Raw genomic sequence first — 24,203 nt, 5'->3', positions numbered from 1 at the left:
AAGATAAGCCTAGTTATTTTTTTCAGATGTTCTTCAATTTGTGTTTGTCTTTTGCTTACTCATGATTATATTAAATTCTGCATTTTTAGGAGCAATATTGCAAATTGATTGTATGTCTGATGCATCCTGTCACATGGCACACAGTTTTGATCTGTGGTGTTACTAATGCTGTTTGCTTTGATTACTTAATTAAGGGGGTGTCTACCAGTCACTGTTTTCTCTTTTGAAATTAATAAGTATCTGTGGACCTTACTATTTAACCATTACTTATCAAATTATGGACTCATGGTTTCCTACTTTTGTCAATGCTTTATAATCCATTAATTTGATTATTTATTTTGATACTCAAGTTTGCTTCAGATCTAGTCAACAAGAGTTCCTCCAAGCTGTTCTTTATGTCCCTTTGACATGGTCTAATCATTTCTTAAATACATACATGCTTTAGGCATGCAAAAACTTGTCTTTGGCTCATTCTACTTTTTGTGCCTCAGCTCTGGAAATAGTCATTTCTACAAAGGGTCCTACGTCCTTTTGGTGAAGAATGATATTTGGTGAAGACCTGGGCATTAGGTATATTTATTGCTAGGGTGTCATTCGTCCTAGACCATCACTTTGAACACAATATGCATTGCACGCATAGGCGTATATACACTTACTTTTATGTTTGTTTGTATATCTATCTGTATATGTTGAAAACCATGAATTCACACCATACTCCCAATTGCAGTCCCCCACCACATGGGTCATAATAGAGTTCTCCTTTTGCGTATTTGTAACTCCATTTTCTGACAGTAGGAAGACTGGCTTGCATCATCCTTATATATTTATTTATATGACCAATACCCTCTATACAGCCAATCTTCTATTACCATTGCCACCCCTTCTGTGTGCTGATGCCCCCTTTACTATCCTCGGCTCTGACTCCCCACTCCTGGATGCCTGCTCACACTGTGTAGACACCCTTCTTCTCACCCTGCATGGGCTCCCACCATGCTGGACTACACCCTCATGGGGATGCTTTGCTTTCCTTTCATCAAGTGGTGCCATAAACTCCTGACTACACCTTCCCTCCCTCCACTCTATGGATGACATTCCCACCCGACGTGATCCTGTGTAGACCCTGGCACTCCGTACCAGGTCGCCCCTTTTCAGATTTGCCTTCCTTGTCTTGCACAGGACAGACTGTGATACTCTGCCTGAGGTCCCCCATCAATGGCAATACTTCAGCCTGTCCTTCTCTGGACCAAGGCATTCTTCCTCTCCCAGTGTGTGAATACCTACTTTGCTTTGCTATACTTAATGGATATAAGAATTAACTATTAAGGAAGCTAAGAAAATGGAAGGGAAGGGAGAGGATGGAAAAGGAAGGGAAATAACAAGCCAGATTATAATTAGCCAGATTATAATTATAATGAATCCTTTTAGAAGGATGCAAAAGAAACATTGCTTGTGGCTGCAAATGAAAGTTGAATTAGTTTATATTGATTCTTAATAGCATTGGTTGGTTTACCAACATGCATATCTCCCACTCCCACATCCCTAATTCTCCCTTCTTTGATTAATTTTGTGTTACCTAGAAAGAGAATTAGGTCAGTATCTGTAGTGTCATGGTGTGTCTTTTGGGGGTCTCAGTTTAGGATGCATGTAGCTTAGTATAGAAAAAGGAAACTTCAAATAGTAATCAGAAGATCAGGGTTGCCCCTTTCTCTGGGTGGTCTGAAGCAATCATCTCATCTTCCAGTCATAATTCTCCTTACTTATAAAGTGAAACGGGCTGATAATCTTTGAGACCTCATGGAAAACTGGGACTGTATTAATAAATAAGTGTGCAATGTAGTAATTCAATAAATATTTACTGCATGACATTGGGATTGGTTCTTTAATCAATATATTTTATTATTTGATTCCATGTATGTAAAATATTCAGATGAGAAAGATCAAAGAAATAGTAAATAGATTAGTGGTTTTCAGGGACTGCAGGGAGGGGGCAAAGGGAATAACTGCTAATGTGTATGGGGTTTCTTTTGGGGATGATTGTAATATTCTGGAATTAGATAATGGTAATGGTTGCACAACTTTGTAAAATATACTAAAAAAATCCCAAACTGTAAACTTTAAAAGGGTGAAAGTTATGATATGTGAAGTACATTTCAGTAAATGTGTCATTTAATGTATTCTATAATGGGAAAGTTGTGGTATAACATGGCAGGGTTTGGGCACTAAAACCAGTTATATATATAAGCATCTTTCACACCTTAGAAATATGTGGGTTGAACCATTATATGTTGGTTACTATAAAAAAGCAAAAGTAGCCACAATTGGAATTGAGCCAGTTGTAAGAATTCTGAAATTTTGGAGAAGATGCAACCAAAGGAAATGTAGTTCACGTGGCTAAAAAGACCAATAAGGGCAAGAAATATCAGCATCACTTATAACAGTGAACATCAGAAAGAGCTCAGATATTGGCCATTGGAGACTTGATTAGATCAGCTGTGTTACATCGAGTGCTGGAATGCTAAGCAGCCTTAGAGACTAGGAAACGAGACATTGACATGGGAGAAAATGTATGACTATAAATATATTTTAAAAAAAACAACATAAACTTGGTGAAAAATAGAAGTTGTAATAGCCACAATGTAATTCTTCAAATATGTAAATACACACAGAATGAAAATGTTAGGATCTGTATCCTTTGAAATGTTGATATATTGGTATCCTTTCTTTTTGGGGTAGTGAGATTATGTATAGTTTTAAACATATATGGTCTTAAATATTTTCCAAGTGATAACATAAATAGCTTTTATGTTTATAGAGATAAAAATGTATGTTTTTGGAAAAAAATGGGATTCTGATAGTGAGATACGGATAATACTAAAATGAAATATTAACTGAAATGCTTCATTTATCAACATGCATTGAAAGTGAGCTTGCCATCTCTCTTTACAGGTATGTAGTAATTTTGGCCTCACAGCTAATTGCTAGTAGCATAGTCATTAAGTATTGTGACAATCAGAAGTACTCCCCTCACCACATTTCTGAATACCCTGTGAGAGGGATAGTTACATTCCTATTTAAAAATAACTAGGTAGCCATACGTATTCATTTGGCTACATTTAGGTAGCCATATGTATTCATGGATATTTTACCCTCATGTTCCTTCTTCCATCACAGACTTTCTTTTTGGGTCATTTCCTTCTTTTTAAAGTATATTAATAGAAATTTCTGTAGTAAAGTTCTGTAAAATTGATCACATTTTTGTTTATCGAGAAATGTTTTTATTTTACCCATGTCCTTGAAAACTAGTTTTGCTGGAAATACAGTTTTAGGATGACTTCCCCCCCTCCCCTCCACCTCAGCTGTTTGGACATATTATGCCACTGTGTTCTTGTTTTCATTATTGCTCTTAGAAGTTCTGCTGTTACTCTATTTTTGTTCCTGCTCGATTAACCTTTTTTATTCTGCTTAAGTTTAATATTTTGTTTTTTGTGCTCTTTAGTGTCACTACAATAGGTCTAATATTGGATCTCATTTAATTTATACTGTTTAGTTTATAATTTACCTTTATCTCCATCCTCAGTTCTGAAAAATTCCTAGCCATTATTTTTTCAATACCTCTTCCCCTCCACTCTCTCTATTCTTTCCTGATAGAACACTGATTATATATGTTTGACCTTATTCTATTCTATATATCTTAATAACTCTTTCATATTTCTCATCTTGTCTCTCAGTGCTTTACTTTGAATAATTTATTTAGATATATATTTTGTACAATTATTTTCTCTTTAGTTGGTTCCTAGTCTACTCTTTGTCCACTTAATTGTTTTTTGTTCCAATAATTATATTTTTAAGTGATAGAAATTCCCTTTGAATTTGTATTTTAGATATGACTGGTCATTCTTAATAGCCTCCTATTGCTTGTCATTCCATCCTCTAAAATATGTTTCTGTATTAGCTATTATCTATTCATTTTGACAATTCTAAAATTTTAAAATCTTCGGAGCATCTGTCCATTGTTTATTTTTGGTTTTGGTGTCAATCTCATGCAGACTTTTGTTTTCTTGTACATCATTTTTTAATATTAGTTTATATGCTGAGGTTAATCTTAGAATTCCAAATGTCTAAATTAGGGACAATTTTTATTTTCAGAGAGGATTCATAATTGTTCTTCTGATTGCCAGGAATTTGTCACACCCTTGGATCACTGTAATTCTCTGAAAGGGAGTCTCTGGGTCTACATCTTTCTCTTGTAGGACTTAAAGCTCGGTCTTGTATTTGTCCTGGAATTGGCATTGCCTCCCTCTTGGCTCTTGCATTATTTATGGCTCTCAGGTATCAGCTTTCTCTTCCTCTCTTCCCCTCCTGCTTGGGAAATGCCTTTAATTTTTTCAAGGGTCTAGTTATATGCTAGTTACAAATCAGTTCAGAGAATCTAGTCCATTAAGGTATTGAAAGCAGAGAGCCCCTCATACCTTTATGACTAGAGAAGTTTCTATTTATCCTCCATGTTGCTAATTAAAAATTTTGCATCTTCTTTTCGCTTGAAATCTAAATTCTAAACTGTTGTGGTATAGTTAGCTTTTCTAATTAGTCCTTTCCTCATCTATTTCTCTTTTTACATATTTGAATTCAGGAAAAGTTTTTTTTCTTTTTAATGAATACACTGCTGCTTAAAAAGATTCACATCATTTCCCATAAGTCAAATCTTGCAAATACGATTATGAGAGGGTCATGAATCCCTCTTTCTAACTACTCTCAATTAGTTTGTTATACATGTTTTTATTCTGCTGTGATTTAAAAAAACAAAAGCCTTTATTTTTCCCAGTTGACTTGTGAAGAGAATCATTGTTAAAGAAATACAATTTTAATACCTGAAACATGTAGAATAAATGTGAGAAAGCAGAGATTAGTTGGGGTACAGTGATGCTTTACTTAGATTTATTTAGGTGAGTGTGGTACTATTGATTCAAATTGGTGTCCTTAAATATTATTTACAAGAAGAAAGCAAGTGCTGGAAAGGTCCAGATTAAATGATTAAGTTGATGGCAATATCACCAGCATATGGAGAATTCCACTTTATCTTGAGATGAAATTGCTCTGAAATATTTAAAGCAAAGTATCTGCTCAAATTAATTTGCTTCCATCACACCATTCTCCTAGCTGCAAAAATAAATGTTAATCTCTGAGCATTTTGCTTCTCATCTGAAGTTTTTATATATATAAAAAAAATTAAACAGCCTGCTTAGATTGCATTCTTGCCTTCAGCTGTGATCTCCCAAGAGTACATCTAAAGACCATTGGAAGCCTCAATTCTCTTTGGATTGAGGTTAAAAATAGGTTTTCACATGAGAAAGAAAAATGGTGGATAGGGTTTAGAAAGGAGACATAAAAATCTTAACTGTTAGGACTTGATTATCCAATCCTAGAAACATCCTCTGAACTGTGAAGGAGGTAGATATAAGAGAAACAAATTGAGATCTTATTTCACGCAGTATATGGCAAATTCTCTGATTTTATTTGTACCCATGTTGTTTCCTCTATTAGACTGGGAGACTTTGTGGGCAGGGGTCTGTTCCTACACATCTTGTCATACACGTCTGCCACAGTACAAAAGGTGTCAAAGACGAATGGATGAAGAAGATGTGGCACATATATACAATGCAGTGTTACTCAACCGTAAAAAGGAACGAAATTGAGTTATTTGTAGTGAGGTGGATGGACCTAGAGTCTGTCATACAGAGTGAAGTAAGTCAGAAAGGGAAATAAAATACTGTATGCTAACACACATATATGGAATCTAGAAAATTGGTACTGATGAACCTAGGGGCAGGGCAGGAATAAAGATGCAGACGTTGAGAACAGACTTGAGGACATGGAGGGGGAAGGGTAAGCTGGGACAAAGTGAGAGAGTGGCATGGACATATATACACTACCAAATGTAAAATCGCTAGCTACTGGGAAGCAGCCGCATAGCACAGGGAGATCAGCTCGGTGCTTTGTGACCACCTAGAGGGGTGGGATAGGGAGGGTGGGAGGGAGACGCAAGAGGGAGGGGATATGGGGATATATGTATACGTATAGCTGATTCACTTTGTTATAAAGCAGAAACTAACACACCATTGCAAAGCAATTATGGTCCAATAAAGATGTATTAAAAAAATAAACATAGTGGCCAAGTTAAAAAAAAAAGGGTCAATATATGTCCATAGAGCTGAGTTGAATTGAAATTGATTTTCTCAGGTTAACTGGGGAAAATGAAGAATTTAAAGGTTTTCCAAAAATAAGTTATTTGTGGTATCTCTCTAGCAGAGGACTAATGTAATCCAGGGGCTGCTTTTTGGGAGTCCTATGCTGGTCAAAGTTTGAGTAGTTATCTCTTGTCTATTAAAGTAGCATCCTGATTGGTCTGTTTGCTTCCAGTTTTGATGTGCTACAATTCATTTTATACAGAGCCACCAGAGTTGTAATATTAAAACATAAATCATCCCCAGTTTCAAAACTCTTCAGTGCTTTCTCTTAGCACGATCTGTGGGGCCCTGCATTGTCTTCTCCCTGCAGTTATAGCTGATGCCACCTGGCTCTCTCTCTCGAACTATATGCCTCAGCCACACTGGCTCCTCTCTGTTCTTTCAACAGCTCCTGTGGACCTACTTTTCCTTCTTACTGTCAAGCTCTCTCCTAGACTTTTCACATGTTAATAATAGAATAAATGTTCATCTTTTAACTCCTTCAATCTCAGATCCAAATGTAATCTGAGAGAGACCTTTCATATTCTAAAGTAGGCCTAACCCAGATTCTTTCTGTACATCACCCTGATTTATTTGCTTTGTAACATTTGTCACAATTTTGATAATTTTGCTCTTATTACATTTTACTTTTTTTTTTTTTTTTTTGCGGTACGCGGACCTCTCACTGTTGTGGCCTCTCCCGTTGCAGAGCACAGGCTCTGGATGCGCAGGCTCAGCGGCCATGGCTCACGGGCCCAGCCGCTCCGCGGCATATGGGATCCTCCCAGACCAGGGCATGAACCTGCGTCCCCTGCATCGGCAGGTATACTCTCAACCACTGCGCCACCAGGAAAGCCCAAGATTTTACTTGTTTTGACTTTTTTGTCTCTTGACCCTAGACTAATGTCCCTGATGACAGAGGCTTTATTCTTTGGTTCTTTTGCGCATCTCCAGCACTTACTAAAGTTACCTGAATATAGTAGACACTCAGTAAAAGTTTATGAAGGACTGAATATATGAATAATGTATGTAAGCCTAAGTTCTTAAGTTTAATGTCATAAGGCATTTCCCCCTTGGTTACAATTATGTATGTTTCCTTTAACCATCCCACTGGAGCTGCTAGTTAGAAGAGATATGGGTCCTCTTTATACAGTCTTGAAGTCAGGGGCAGATTGTGAAACACACACATGACTAAATGGGATGCAGTGAAATGATAAATGCTAAGTAATGTGGAATTTAGGACCAAAGGGACCTTCTGCTATTGAGTGTCATTACTTCTAGGGCCTCTCAGAAGATAGAGCTAGAAAATACATGTGTGAATACCAACCGGTGTGTGCACACATAACATGTATTTATATATATAATCATATATAATGCAATGTCCATCTGTATCAATGTTACACTAAACACAAATTCACCCTGATGTCTCTGACTTTTATCCAGTACCACATGGATTATTCTAGTCTTCTTCCCTTGCTTATCTGTAACGTTTCACTCCAACAGTGGGAATCCTAGCTCCTTCTGTCATCCATTTACTTATTTGTTCAATCCCAGTACACTCGTCCTGTGATTTTAGAATTGTTAATCCATATCCCTATGGGAAACCACTTTAGCAACTACAGTGCATAGCGTGCTTGCCTGCAATTCCTTTTGTCTTTAGTTTTACAGTCTAACATTGTTTCCCGTGTTACTTAGGGCAGCTCTTTTCCTCACACCCACTTCAGAGGTGTGTCATACATTTTTACACAGTTAGATACTTTTGCCAGTGTCCGCATTGCATCTTGGGCTCCTCAATCTCCTAATTGATTTTTTTATTTGTATATATTAAGGTTCATTCTTTGTGCTGTAAGAATCTATGAGTATTGATAAATGCATAGTGTCATGTATCCAACATTACGTTGCTATACAGAATAATTTCACAGCCCTAAAATATCCCTTATTCTTCACCTCTTCAAACACCTGGAAACTACTGACCTTTTTACCATTTCTATAGTTTTGCCTTTCCCAGAGTGCCATACAAATGGAAATGTATAGAATGTAGACTTTTTAGACGGGCTTCTTTCACTTAGCGATATGTATGCAAGATTCGTCATTGTCTTTGCATGGTTGAATAGCTCATTCCTTATTGCTGAAAGCATTCCATTGTATGGACATAGCAAGTTTGCCTGTCCTTTCACCTATTGAAGGACATCTTGGTTGCTTCCTATTTTTGATGATTATGAATAAAGCTGCTATAAACATTCATGTGAAAGTTTTGTGTGGACATAAATGTCAACTCATTTGGGTAAATCCTAAAAGCCTGATTGCTAGGTAGTATGGTAAGGCTTTACTTAGCTTTATAAGAAACTGCTAAACTTCCAAAGTGGCTGTACCATTTACGTTCTCACCAGCAATGAATAAGAGTTCCTGTTGCTCCATGCAAATTGGTAGTGTTAGCGTTTTGGATTTTAGTCATTATAATAGGCATGTAGAGGTAACCAGTTATTGTTTTACTTTGCGTTTTCCTAATGACAAATGATGTTGGACATTTTTTTTCATATGCTTATTTACTATCTCTATATCTTCTTTGGGGAAGTGTCTGTTCAGAAATTTTGGGTATTTTTAAATTGTCTTGGCTATTTTAAAGTTTGTTTTATTGTTGAGTTTTACGAGTTCTATGCATATTTTAGATACAAGCCCTTTACCAGATTTGATTTTCAAATATTTTCTCTCAATCTTTGGCTTGTCTTTATATTCTTTCAACAGTGTCTTTCACAGAACAGTGTTTAATTTTAATGAAGTCCAACTTATCAGATATCTTTCAGGAATTATGCCTTGGTGCTCTGCCTAAGAACTCATCACTAAACCTGAGGTCACACACATTTTCTCCTGATGGTTATTTTTCAGAGTACAAATAATTTGTAGTGCAGGAAGCTCCTGTGATAACTATAATAAATGATTTTTTAAAAAAAATTCTCACCCAAATCTTTATGTTTTATTAATAAGCAAGATGATGATTTTTAGTTTTGTACAAGAGATGATCATGAAATACTGCTTACCTAATGTACAGAAATAAAATCAAAGGCATTTAAAGGCATTTGTAAAATATTTCCAATTGCAATGCTAGCCAATTAAGGATTAATTTTCTTTCATTACTCTTAGACCTGCACAGATAATAGGTCAGTTCCTCCTGCTTTGTGTGTAGATAATTCCCTTTATCATTAAGTGGAATTTTATGTGTAAGAAACATTTAAACTTTATAGGGAGAAACCATTATCAGCTATCCAGTAGGCCGAATTCTCTCAACCAGTAGATGTCATTCTCCCTCTATTTTAATGTGAATTTCTAACCGCTACCTTTAGTTATGTGTTTTGACGACAGGTGAGGAAACCCGTTTCATTTTGGTCTGATCATTGTTATATTATAGTTCTCTTGATCATTGTTCCAAGTTAGTATCTTTTCCCTTCCATGATAGGAAGAGTGCCAGAGTGTGAAATTGGGACAGTTTGACAGAAGTGGCAGTTGATAAGCTTCTGTCTTTCAGTCATTTAGCCCTTGGTTTGGAATATTTATCTAGTTATTCATTCAATTCACGGTAAAACGTTGATTAACCTGAAATGGAGAGACATTCTGTTATCTGTCTTTCAGAGTTAGGGCATTCCATGATGTTTTTTGGGGTAAGGATAAACAGGAAATAGCTGTTTATAATTTGGGTAAGGTTCCAAAAAAGCAGTCAGGAAATGCAAGGACCTTGTTTCCTTCGAGTGTTATACAGCCCTTCAGATGCAGACAGCTGTAGATGTTGTCTCTCCCTTGAGAGGACCATGGCTCACCAAGTCCCAGTTAATTGCCTCTGCTTCTCGCTCTCATCACACTCCATAACTACTATAGGGGTGCATGTATAATCCTGCAATATATATGTCTGTTTACTGTACTCATTAAAGAGTAAGTGTTTGGAAGGTGGACACACCACCCCTGCATTAACCCACATTAATTTAATGAGTAAATATTTACGGATATCTGATTGTTTCAAGCACATTTTAGGCCATGGAAACACCATGGTGAATGCCAGAGTGATTGCTTATAGGACACTGAGGGGCAGGGAGAGTCTGGACAAGAAAATAGCCAATGACTGTCCAAGATAAAAACGTTACAAAAGAACTAAATAGAGAGCATTGTGGAAGCATATGGAAAGAACGTCTTTCACTCTTGGAGCATCAAGTTAGGTTTTCCAGAAAATATAGTGCCTAAGCAGAGTTCTTAAGTATAATCAGAAATAGCCAGGAGGAAGGCGCTAGGGTGGAATAGCAAAAGACAAAGCAGAATTTCAGGAAAAGTGCATTTACTTTCTTCATTATTTTATTCCCTGTACTTAGAACCGTAAATGGTAGATACATTATAATTGTATGAATGACTAGGTAAATTTCAAGAATCCAAGGTTGAGCTGAAGAGGCTAAACTCTCCTAAACATAGAAAAATTAATATGCCTGCTATTTTAAATAGCCTCATAGTCATATTAGCAAGAGAAGAGAAGAAAAAAACACTTTTCCCCAACTACTGGATTCTCTAGAAGACATAATCATTTTGGAGAATATATTTTCAAGATGTATTATTCTCAGTGAATGCCCATAATGGTAAATGTAGTTCTCATGTGCATTTTTAAATTTTGGAAAATATGGAGCCTAAATACATGTACTTTGAAATAAGATTATGTTTTTTAAACCTAAGTCATGCCATTTATTAAGCTTTTAAGCCCCTAATAACTATTCACTTGATTTTCTCTATAACTTACAAAAAACAGGAAAAAATGATTATTTTACTTGAGTACGTATTTTTATACTTCCATTGTTCATAAATGTCATGAATTATCTATCAATTTGGATAGGTATTTAGCATGGTTCACCCCATTTTTGTTGTGTGTCTCCAATCAACTATCTAAAATGAATACCAAACATCCTTAGTGCTAGTAAAATGTATTTTAATAAATGCATACGTTTATAGTTCTCAGAATTCATAAGTTTAAAAGATTTATGTAGGGCTTCCCTGGTTGCGCAGTGGTTGAGAGTCTGCCTGCCGATGCAGGGGACACGGGTTCGTGCCCCGGTCCGGGAAGATCCCACATGCTGCGGAGCGGCTGGGCCCATGAGCCATGGCCGCTGAGCCTGCGCGTCTGGGCCCTGTGCTCCGCAATGGGAGAGGCCACAACAGTGAGAGGCCCACGTACCGCCAAAAAAAAAATTTGTGTAGTTGTTGAAAAGTTTGGAAGAAAATAGGAATTATTTCCTCAAGAAATGGAGTAAAGGGTTTGAGTATAGGTATGCGTCTGAGGTGTTTATGTAGTAGGAAAATTTTAAAGTATGAAACCTTATTCTTTAAAAATAGTGTGATAAAATATCACAGTATATATTGGAATACTTGGAATAATCAGTGACTTTCAAATATATTTTTTACAGCTCTTTCACAAGTGGTCCAGTTACAACGGCAATTTTGACCACTATGAGCTCTCATGCATCTCACCCCTTGATATGGGTGTCCCAAAGTCTTCTCTAATAAAAGAGATCAGAATCCCTTGAAAGGGCAGTGCTGGAAGAAAATAGAGCTAACTTAAAGAGTCTCCATTGGCCAAGAAATCTGAGCACAGTTTCAGTAAAAATGACAGCAGCAAAAACCATCATAGCTATTATGGCTGATTGAAATAATTTTAGTTTGTTAAGGTTACTGTGTTCATAATGATAATTAGAAAAGAAAATACAGAGTATAAAAAAGTTACATAGTGTTAAAAAGGTTCAATAAGCATGACTTGTGGATGTACCAGCGGTTCTTTAGAGCTGGCATTCATTGTTTTGCAGCTGGCATCTGTTTTGATGAACTGGCATTTGAACTCTTCCAGTTGTTAACTTTTAAATAGCACTCCTTGTTTCAAATTTATATTCATGAGTCAGGATATATACACACACACACATGCATAAACACACGTGTGTATATGTGTGTATATATACATATTTAAAAAAATTATTATATTCATTAGGTATTTGTCTACATATTACATCTAACAAAATTATTTTCTAACTGTATAAGCAGTGAAGCATGAACATAGGGAGTTGTAAATTAAGACAAGTAGTCCTTGAAATCTAAGAACTCTATTGTATGGCAAGGAATGATAAGTTCCTACACAATTATCAAGTAACAAAAGTTATACAGCCTGTTCCTGGATAATAAATTAGCAAATTTCTCAAAAAAGACAGCTAACTACATAGACTCAATCTCTTACTTTCTAGGATATGAAACCTCTACATGGCCCTGCTAATTATAATATTATGTTAATAAGGGATGCATCAACTTTTAAATAATTCTAAGAAGTCAGGTCAATATGGCAAACTGACAGAACAATGGATTATGTCATGCAAACTCTATTTTTATTTATTTATTTATTTTTAAAATTAAATTTTATTGGAGTATGGTTCCTTTACAATGTTGTGTTAGCCTCACTGCATGACAGAATGAATCAGCCATACCCGTACAGATATCCCCTCCCTTTTGGACTTCCCTCCCATTTAGGTTACCATAGTGCATTAGGTACAGTTCCCTGTGCTATACAGTATGTTCCTATCAGTTGTCTATTTTATACATAGTATCAATAATGTATATGTGTCATGCGAACTTTAAAAGTGGGACTTTAAAAGTTCATCTCACTGTTACAAAAGGCTTTCACAGTCATTTTCCTGATGGACATTTCAAACTAAGCCTATCTATTATTGTAGGGTGACGTAAAACTATTTCAAAATAGTTCACTAATTTCTTAAACCTTTGGTGTTATTTTTAGAATAGATTTGTCTAAGTATAGAGCTAACTTGTATGATACTTGTATTGCTGTGGTTTGTCTGCTTTACATGGTTTGAAGCATCCAAAAGCAGCAGGTACACAGTGGCAGGCAGAATAATGCCACACTCCCCTGACAGTGTCGTTTCCTAATCCTCAGAACCCGTAAATGTGTTACCTTACATGGAAAAGGGGACTTTGCAGATGTGATTAAGGTAAGGACCTTGAGATTGGGGCAATATCCTGGATTATCTGGATGAGCTCAAACTAATCATGAGTCCTTAAGATCAGAGAACATTTTTCTACTGTGGTCAGAGGGACATGTGACCATGTAACAGGAGCCAGAGAGATGCAGTATTGTTGGTTCTGAAGATGACCATGGGACAATAATGTGGGGGGCCTCTAAAAGCTGGAAATGGTGAGGAAACAGATTCTCCCTGATAGACTCCAGAGAACACAGAGTTACTGACACATTGATTTTAGCTCAGTGAAACCTGTGTCAGAGTTCTGGCTGTCAAAATGGAAAGAGTATATCTGTGTTGTTTTCAACATTACAGTAATTTGCTGCAGCAAAAAAATATATATCAAATGTGCCATATAGTTTAAATTGTTTAATGGAGTTTATTTAATTATGATTATATCCAATGATAAAATGCTTAGATACAGTTTACCTCTAAAGTTTTAATTTGGTAGATATATATTATTTAGTGGATACTTATGATTTATTATTAGACATATAATGTGCCTAATTATCATGAGTTCTAGGTGAAGATATTAACAAACAGAATGTTATTAAGTTGTTTGCTTATTATTTTTTGCCTTTAACAAGGAGCTGCAAGAAACAGATAACTCAGAAAATTGTTGGTCATTGTATAAGCATGAATAAAGGGGGAAGGAGAGAGTTTAGAATTTCAGGGTTGGAAGGGGACTGATTGGAAATTGAGTCTCATTTCCATTGGGTAGAAGATAACACAGAGATGGGCTTTGCACTACAAATGCAAGTTAGAACTCATATGGTTTCTTTTGGCCTATGAATTGCGAGGGGAAGGGACATATGCAGTCTGTCAAATTCTCTCTTTCCTGGAGCTGTGATCATGGGAGCCTGTGTCATGATGGTGCTTCCATCAGCCTGAGTCCTGGAAACATGCCATTAGGTAGGGGCCCCTTGCCAATATAGAGCGTGATCTACCCGAACCTGATGGGTAGTCAACTTTGCTAACAGTTCAGGAAAAACTCCTAGAAGTAAGTTTTTATGGTTATAATTGTTATAATATAAGCCATAATTCCATCCTTGAACAAATCACTGCTGTCAAAAGAATAACATATGCTGAGTAGTTTAGGCACAGGTTATGGGACTTGCTGGAAGATGAGGCATGTCATCAGATCACCAAGTTTGGGGTGAAGGAAAGGAGTTGGTTTTCACAAATCTAGCATTTAATGGATGTTCTGTTTATAGAAGTGGTTGAATAGAGGAGGGACAGTAAAATTCATACTTATCTGATCCACTAGTAATTCCACGTCATCAGTGTCATCTATACCTAGCTCCTTGATAGTTCTGTTTTCTTCGGATTTATACCAGTACTCTTCAAACATTTTTTTTTTCTTACATGAGAAAAATTGAATTGACTTTCAGTCACTGTCAATGCGACAAACTAACCCAAGTCAAAACTGAATTCTCAAATTAAAACTCATCAGTTTAGATGATATGCTGTAATGATAAATACTGATGGTTCCCACTATTTCATAAACTCTACAATGTAGAAGAATCTCAGAGAAAGACTGTAGCACTGTACCACCTTCAAAATACAGAATATATATTGGGCTTCTTATAAAATTTCTAAACATTTCAACTACTCCAAAAAGCCAGTTCCTCACCACCTCCTAGTTTATACTAACTCTAAAAACTCCAGTTAGTTTGCATATTATAACTGTGAAAAATACTGTCCTTGGAATTAATTTTCTTATTTACTGTAGTGGTAATTATGGATTGCATGCTCAAACTTCACACTTCTAGAAAAATATTGTACTTAACAAAACCCCCAGGATTAATGTATAAATGCACTTTTTTGATCTATTTCAGCCTGACTCTGAAATTATCTGTGTTTGGAATTTACCTTTGAGATGTTATAATAAGAGCTTCGATGTGACTTTAAAATAAACAAAAGGCTATCCAAACAAGTTGATTTTATTGCATTGGTTTTAGCAGTGAACTGTATAATTTGTTTTCCTGCCAACAATATTTTGTTTGGTTAGGCTTGCTGAAGGAAGAACAGAGTAAAATCCTTTTTTGAGTAGAGGAATATTTAAAGGATCGAGAGGCTTCTTTAACAGCTAACCTTAAATATGGCTTTCATCTGTAACCTGCACAGCCAACTGTACAACTACCTTGCTTTTATAATCCAAAGAGGCCAGAGGATTTGGACAGCTTTGCACCAACGCCTTGGCCGATAGAGAATGGAGTCTAAATGCTCCTGAATTATAGCTGCTCTCCAAACTGTATTTTAAAATGCATCCAGTAGGTTTAAATTTTACACTAGCCTTCTCACTAACAACTTGATCTTCAGTTCTCCCCTGCTTAGCTCCATTCTCTGTATTACAGCTAAAACCAGCATGGCATCGTCACACTTCTGCTTAAAACATTTTGGTGGTTCTTCATTGCCCATGGAATAAAGTTTTAGATCTTTTGGTCTTCTGTGTCCTAGTCTCTATCTACTTCTCAGCCACTTGCTGCTGAAATGATACCACATTATTGTGAATTCTTTACATACCTTGTGTGGTTTCTCTCCTCTGTATTTGCTCCTGCGCCTTCTGTCTGGAATGCCCTTCTCACCCTTTTTTCAATTAGTCTCATTCTAATTCTTCCTTCAAGATTCAGGTCAAATGCCATAACCTCCAAGTATTTCCTCTGAGCCCTTTCTTTGTGCTCTTACAGCAGAAGAACTGTACTTATCGTCTTGTGTTGAGATTATCTATTTGTATTTCCCTCTTTGGATAAACTCCTTGAAGAACCTGACTGTTGAGAGTGTATCCTCTATAACCCAGCTCTCTTCCCCAGCCACTCCTCCTCCTCATGCCCCACTCCTGCCCACAGGAATCTACTCATTTCCTAGCACAGAGCCTGGATATAAAAAGTGCTCAGTGGGGGCTTCCCTGGTGGCAGAGTGGTTGAGAGTACGCCTGCCGATGCAGGGGACGCGCGTTCGTTCCCCGGTCCGGGAAGATCCCACGTGCCGCGGAGTGGCTGGGCCCGTGAGCCATGGCCGCTGAGCCTTCGTGTCCGGAGCCTGTGCTCTGCAACGGGAGAGGCCACAACAGTGAGAGGCCTGCGTACCGCAAAAAAAAAAAAAAAAAAGTGCTCAGTGGGAATTCCCTGGCAGTCCAGTGGTTAGGACTCTGCACTTTCATTGCCAAGGGAGGGTGCGGGTTCAATCCCTGGTCAGGGAACTAATATCCTGCAAGCCGCCACGTCGACCAAAAAAAAAAAAAAAATTGCTCAGTAAATATTTGTTGAACTGAATGAAATAGATTTGCCTTAAAACATCTTAGAAGAATAAGTAAAGCACTAGAATTCAAGTACTGATTTAGTCAGTTCAAAAAGAAATGCAAGACCAGCATTAATGAAGTTAGACCCATGGATTTGATGCTTATCCAAATCCATTTTCTAACTGTATCTGGCTGACTGTCTATGTCTTAGAATATTCCTGACCAGCAGTGTATTTTCAGTTTTCTATAATGGCCAAGCTTCTGTTCTTTTAACCCTCAGTTTAAGTATTATCTCTTTGGGAAATCTCACATTCTGCAGTTATCTTTTCACACTTTTTTCTTGCCCTTGTACCTCACTGCGTAAATAACTCTGGTACTTATAATATCATATTGTAATTGCTTATTCATCTGTCTCTCTGTACTTTCTTTAATTCAGTGCTCCTTGAGGGCAGGATTTTCATTCTTCTTTGTTATCCCCACACCCCCTTCCATCCATTGATTAATACAAGGCTAAAAATTGGATGTTGGATAACCACTTAGTTTCGCTGTGCTGGTGTCAGCCACTGTCTCAGAACTGTGCTCCATGGGTGATAAGGAAGATTGAGATTTAGAGCACAACTGACAAATTACCTCCAGCTAGAGGGACAAAAAATCTAAGTATATGATGCCTTCAAGGACAGCAAGCCTTAGACTCTCATACCAACTTCCAACACATGCTCTGTAGGGTCTAGAGGGCCTAGTTTTAAACCTTGCTTCACCACTTTAGTGGCCTTGAGTAATTTATTTGATATTTATTTCTCATCTGTAAAATGGATTTCATTCATAAAGTTTAGTCTGGCCTCTTTTGGCTAGAGGTGTCAGAAATCCAAATCCAGCTCCACTGACTAGAAAAGGAATTGACTGGTCACGTAACTGAAACCCAAGTGTAGTTCTGGCTTTAGGCATAGTTTGGTGCGGAGGTTTCAAAAGATGTTGCTGAGACAGTGTTTCTCTTTTCACCTGTTGGCTTGGTGGTTCTTTGCTCAGCTTCGTTTCATACTTTCTCTGGATCAGGCAGGAAGGCCTCTGCCATCTCCACTTACATCTCCACAATAGAAAGCCCAGAGGAATTGTTGCTCACAGAGGCCTTGGCAGATCTGACTGGATCTGCTTGGGTTATGACTGTGGTCAGGCAAATGAAGGCATTCTCGATGGCCAGTTTGGGGTTCGTGCTCCCTCCCTTTGTTTGAAGAAGGTAGGGCAGCGTGACTGAACACACCCCGAGGACAGAGTATAGGAAGGATATTCCACAAGAACTATAGAAAAGGAGGAGCCATGCTACACTGACACTATTTTTTATTCTAACAACTATTCATTATGCTCATCTCTCAAAAAATTTTTATAGGAATTAGAGATAATTGATGTAAAGTGTTCAGCTCACAATTTAGCACATAGCAAACACTCAAAAAAAAGGTGACTCTTATTACCATTAGTTAATTGAACCAAAGACATTTTGTTGCATACTTAATAATCCCATACCTGCTATTCATTTACAGTGAAAGTTTCTAAAGGGACGATTGATTGGCAGATTGACTTCTAGACATATCTAGATAATGTAATTGTTTCAAAATACCTTTTGACATTCAGATATGAGGACATTAATCAGCTTTATTTCTTTGAGAACATTAAAATAGCAGCAACAGTAATAACAACAACAAAAATTTAAAAACCTGGTCTTCTCTTTGCACCTAGAAACTTCCAGGTATTATTTTTTACCCCCAGAGCAGTAAAAGAATGAAGCCTCAGTATTTTGGTGCAAAAATGATTTTTTTAAAATTAATTAATTTTTATTTTTGGCTGCATTGGGTCTTTGTTGCTGTGTGGGCTTTTTCTAGTTGTGGCGAGCAGGGGCTACTCTTTGTTGCGACGTGCAGGCTTCTCACTGCGGTGGCTTCTCTTGTGGAGCATGAGCTCTAGGCGTGTGGGCTTCAGTAGTTGTGGTGCACGGAGTTCAGTAGTTGTGGCTTGTGGGCTCTAGAGCGCAGGCTCAGTAGTTGTGGCACATGGGCTTAGTTGCTCTGCCGCATGTGGGATCTTCCCGGACCAGGGCTCGAACCTGTGTCCCCTGTGTTGTCAGGCGGATTCTTAACCACTGCACCACCAGAAAGCCCTTTGGTGTAAAAATGATTCTTACTATGAAACCCTACCATCTTTGAAGCAACCTCTCCTTATAGTATCCTCACAAGAATTTAATCCTCTGTGGAAAGGTCATATGGCTGAAAATCAAGATGGCAGTCAGTTGTGCCCAAGCATCATGAGAAGATGCTCCTCTGAGGAGGCTTTTGCATTTGTCCCATTGCTGGCTTTAATCAGTGCCCTAGAGATAAAGAAGAATCTGAAAGACCTGCTGGCTTCAATGAAATGTAAATTCTGGGACAAGGTGGAGATCTTGGAGCTGGTTCAGAAAGCTCGGGCCCCCTGCCCAACAAAGAAACAACCTACCAGTCAGGAGAGCATATTTTTAAAACGGGCTCCTGCTTCCATCTGTGACTTTGAGCTTGATATTTAACATGTCTGGTTGTTAGTCTCCACATTTCTAAAATGAGACAAGCTAACTACTAGGGTCAGAAAAATAAATAATGCTTTTAAATATGTACTCTGATCTTTCCCTAGAGGCCTTCAGAAAACTCTGGATACCTCTTAAGTAATTCATTCATTAAACAAAGAATTGAAATAATGCTGCATTTTTTGCTTCATAAAGTTAGACAAGGCAGTTGCTACTAGAACTCATAATTCAGAAATCCTAATACAGAGCTAATAATAACAAATTATGAGGAACTTCCTGCCAGGACATTAAAACTTTTTGTCAGTTTTAATCAGTGTTTAATTCTTTGAATTGTGTTATAAGTTACAGAGCAGAATCCTGCTCTTCTTTCAGCTTTCTTTTTCCCATGTGCTACACTTCCTGCTCTATCCTTAAAAGAGAAACAGAGAGGATGAGAGTAATAGTTAGAAATTAGACTATATTATAAATGGATGAACAGGAACGTGGGCCCCTTGGGAGACCTTGAAGATATTGGATGTTTTCCTACTGTGCACAGAATGGATCAACGTTAGTAATCTGGATATTGCAGATGGACCCCCAAAGGCCAGAGGACTTTGAGACATCTGGGTTACACTAAGAAGACTTTCTTTTATGACTGATGTATCTATATAAATGGTATTTCATCCCTACTCACTTTGATGCCTCCCTTGACGATTTCCAGGCAACTGTTCTTTGCATCGCTAAAGGATGTGGGACTATTGCTGCAATTTCCTAGAACCTGGGCTTCCTCTGTGGATTTGAGCCCTGTGATCCAGCACTATGGGGGTTTGTGTTATAAGCCTGTCTGGAAGAATATGCCCATTACAAAGTCCTACACCGTATAAACGTGCTTGAATGATACTGGCCCCTTATTTTAGCCTTACAAAGGATCACAGCTGAAGGGAGGAAAATCAACCCAAGCAACCCTGTCTTTTGCCTCTTCTCAGACATGTTTCTTACACTGTCTTTTTTTTTTCCAGTTCTGGTTTCTGCTGTTTGGTTTGATATTCTGATAAGCACAGACTCAAGAGGGAACAGAACTGTAGGGCTGCTTTCTTTGATGCATATTAAAGTCACCTCTGTGAAAAATATCTAGAAAGCGCTGAGGTACCAGAAAATAGGAAATTATAACACACAACTTACTAAGTCTACCAGCACTATAGTATATCTTTATGGTAAGCTATTGATCGCTTGGTTTTAGAGATACCATGCTGAATCTGTGGCTCAGTTTGTGGCATTGACTAAAAGCAAATCTCCATAAGACACTGAACAGTGGTTGTTCCAATTGCCATTTTCCCCCTGTATTTTAAACTACAAAAACATGCCCAGACCTAGTTTGCATTTTTGCCTGGAACCACTGTTTATAATTCGAGTGATTCAACACAAGTCATTGGAGCTGAATGTGTCATGTCACGCAGTAAAAATTAAAATACACCTTATTGTTTTATGGGAACATGCAGTTCCAAAAAAAAAAAAAACCTGGGGTAAAAAATACCAATTTATGATTTAAACAATGTGATGCTTATTTAGTGAATAGAACATGTTAGTTCAGGGATCAGTAAAAAGATAGGCAGATGGTGCTGTCAGGGCTTTACCACATTTTGATGGTCTCAGTGCCCGTGAAGTTAAAGAGGATTTTATTAATATTGTCCTACTTTTAGTATAGCCATACCATCTCAGTGATGATATCTATAAAGCCCACTTTGAGTCAGAAACCTGGTCAAGGGGATCTGATGCCTTTTTTCATTCATTTGGAGACAAATCCTTACCAGCTTCCACAACCATCAAACTAAAGGTACTAGAGATTCATTTTATTTTCTGACTTTAAACACATATATTCAAGTTTCACTTTTTCTCCCTCCCTGTTTTCCTCAAGGTATTTTCCTTAGGACATTTAATCTGGGTTGATGTTGAGGTAGTCCATAAAAAACATGATAGAAATGTGAATTAGGGAGATTGAATAGGCACATGGTGGGTATTTATACACCTGGAATTTGGATAAAGAGATAAGAGGAAATCAAAGCCGTTTACAAAGTTTTGAGCCCAGGTCCAGTATTTTTCTAATACTAGAAGTACCTCTCAGGCAAAGGACTTGAAATGACTTACAGGGGAAGATAATGAACTTGGTTTTGGATATGTTGCAGTAACCTCTAAAATTAAAACATACGACAAAGAATAATGATGGTAGTACCTTATGTACATTTATTTGTACCATAAACTGCTAAGTTCTATGTACATATTAATTAATCATTAAAACTTTTATGAGTAGATGATACTAATTCCATTTAAGAGAACAGGAAACTGAGAACTTAACTGACTCTCCCAAGCTCACACAGCTAGAAATACACAGAACCTTAGTTTAAATCAGGTCTGTCTGACTATCCTGTTACATACTGTCTCAGTGAAATAGAACAGCATAAAATAGCATAACTATTTTTTTAATAGATCTTTATTGGAGTATAATTGCTTCACAATACTGTGTTAGTTTCTGTTGTACAACAAAGTGAATCAGTCATATGCATACATATATCCCCATATCCCCTCCCTCTTGCGACTCCCTCCCACCCTCCCTATCCCATCTCTCTAGGTCATCGCAAAGCACCGAACTGATCTCCCTGTGCTGTGCTGCTGCTTCCCACTAGCTAACTATTTTATATTCGGTAGTGTGTATATGTTGATACTACTCTCCCTTGACCATTGATCCAAGGTTGAATTTTCAGTTCTCCTGTATAATGCCATTCCAACATTTTGATTCTTTCTACTTTTAAATTTGCTATTTTCCTGATAGATTTACATTGATTTTGAATTAGTGGTCCTTAGAACCTGAACTAGTAATAGTCTGCCTTTGAAATTCTGTTGTCAGTCAAGATGAACTTACTTGTACTGTTGTTGAGATGCAGACGACTAAGTGACTATCAAAAACCCTTTGTCCTTTTCTATGTCAATAGAAGCATTGTATGGTGGCTGCCCAGACAGGAACTACACTTTCCAGCCCCTTTGGCCTTTCTACGGGGACATGCACCTAGTTTTCATTAATGTGAGTGGACTTGCTGTGTGCCTTTTCTGGTTTATGGCCTTTAAAAAGCTGGTGTGGGTCTTTATCCCCTTCATCTAGTGGGGTATGGGCACTAACAAGGTTCTGGAGATGTAAGAATGGAAGAACTATGGGCCCAGATCACTGTGCAGAGAAGAGCCACCTGCCAACATCACCTGCTTTGCACTGAGGCAGAAATAAGCAGCTACTGTGTCTGAGACATTAGAATTTTGGACCTCTTTTTAGAGTATTCTAGTCTAACATTACTAACATTTCTATTATCAATAAAATGGGTCCTATTTTATAATAGTAATAGTGGAATATAATTCTGTATTATCTTCTATAAGACATGTTCAGACGCCTAGTGGCTCTTCCAGGCTACCTGGCATCTTAAGTTCTTTTGTGGCCTGGATTTAGGCTTGGGTTGTGAACTGTGCCCTGCATCCTCAGGTCAGACTTCTTTCTGTTTGAAAGTGCAGAAGAAATTTTGATTGCACTCTTATTTATCATATAATGGTCCATGGCGTGATGAATGAATGTTTATTGAAGTCTTGACATATGCTTAATCACTGAGCCTGAGATGGGCTTTTTAGTGGATCCATCGGAAGGAAAACACACTTCTTTTTACAAATGTCCCCGAATACTATGCAGCCTATTTTTTCACAACCAGATAATTTTGTTCTGTTCAAATTCCTATCAGTCTTTGAAATTTAATTTTTCATATGCAGAAAAGTTATCTTGCCGCTACAGATGTCTCTGAGAGAGAAGCTTATGGTCAGGGAAATCCTGAAAGGAATTCTACAGGAAGACTTGGGTTAGAAAGTCTGTCACTTAGAGGAGTCTGTGGACAATATTCACTCTCTTTCACTTTGTGTACTTCAGAAGGGCCGTCTCTGATTCTGGCATTTTGAATACATGTTAAGAGAAGTATTTTCAAGCAAGTTCTCCAGAGGTCAGGAGAAAACTTTCACTTCAGCTTTTATTTGAATTGTATCATCTCTTCCTTTTGGTTGCTGTTGTCCAGCAGTTACACTCCCCAGTTCTGGCTGTGTGTCTAGGGTCTTCAGTTATTGCCGTCTTCAGGCAATGCCAGAGCGTAGTGTTTGAAGAACAAGCTTTGAAAGCTTAAAAAATAAATCTACCTAAAGGCTGGACCAAAAGCTTTTGCTAGAGAACAACTTTCACTTTAAAAACCAATTACTAAGCTCTCAGAGCAGAGCAGAAGCAAAAAGCAGAGCAGGCAAGAAGGACAGTTGTTATAAGGAAACCCAGCTCCTTTTCCTTGAGCCTCTGAAGGTTTTCTCATTCATTTCTCTGTCACTTCTTAGCAAGGCAGTCTCACCACTGGACCAGGACCTGGAAAGATTCCACCTATATTTTGCATCAGTATGCTTTATGATTTTATTTTTTCTGTAAGAAGTAGGTGGTTTATTTTTTTTTTTGATAACTAGAGTTAGATTAGATTGGGTTCAAATTCCAGCCCTGAGGTTTTCTAGCTCCATGGTCTTGAGTCTCAGTTGACTCACCTGTAAATTATAGGTAATAATATTTATTACAGTTACTGTGAGAAGTAAATGAGTTGCTGCACGAGAAGGGCTCCACTCAATTTTTTGCTTTTGTAAATGTTCAGTAAATATCAGCCCTTCCTGTGTTCTTCGGGGGTGGTTGTTGATGGTAGAGGTATACCTTTGTGAATTCCCTGTTCGCTTCTGATTAATGCCCTCTTCTCCTTTAGAAGTTGTAATGTATTTAATCCAGTTTTGTATTGAATATCACGGATAACATTTTATATCGTTAGTATGGTTCTCTCAAGCTCTTCTGTGATACATACTGTTTCATAGTTAGCTGGGTGATCCCATTTCCACTCACATCCAAGCTGTTTGGAAGGGGGCAATACTATAATATACATTTGATTGAAAATGATAAATGTTTCTTAAATGGTCACAATTGAATACCTTGGTTTTCTTCCAATTTTCACAGCAGTTACAGCTGTAAAAGTAGCAAGGAAAGTTCAGTTAAATAAAAATCCTGGTGTATATTTTGTGAGGTAGTTAAAACTTTTACATTACTGAGAGCAAAAATAGTGTGATTGTCCAGGATG

The sequence above is a fragment of the Globicephala melas genome, chromosome 3 (genome assembly GCF_963455315.2).
Source record: "Globicephala melas chromosome 3, mGloMel1.2, whole genome shotgun sequence".
In the NCBI taxonomy this organism is placed as follows: domain Eukaryota; kingdom Metazoa; phylum Chordata; class Mammalia; order Artiodactyla; family Delphinidae; genus Globicephala; species Globicephala melas.
Note: the sequence above shows the minus strand (reverse complement) of the source record.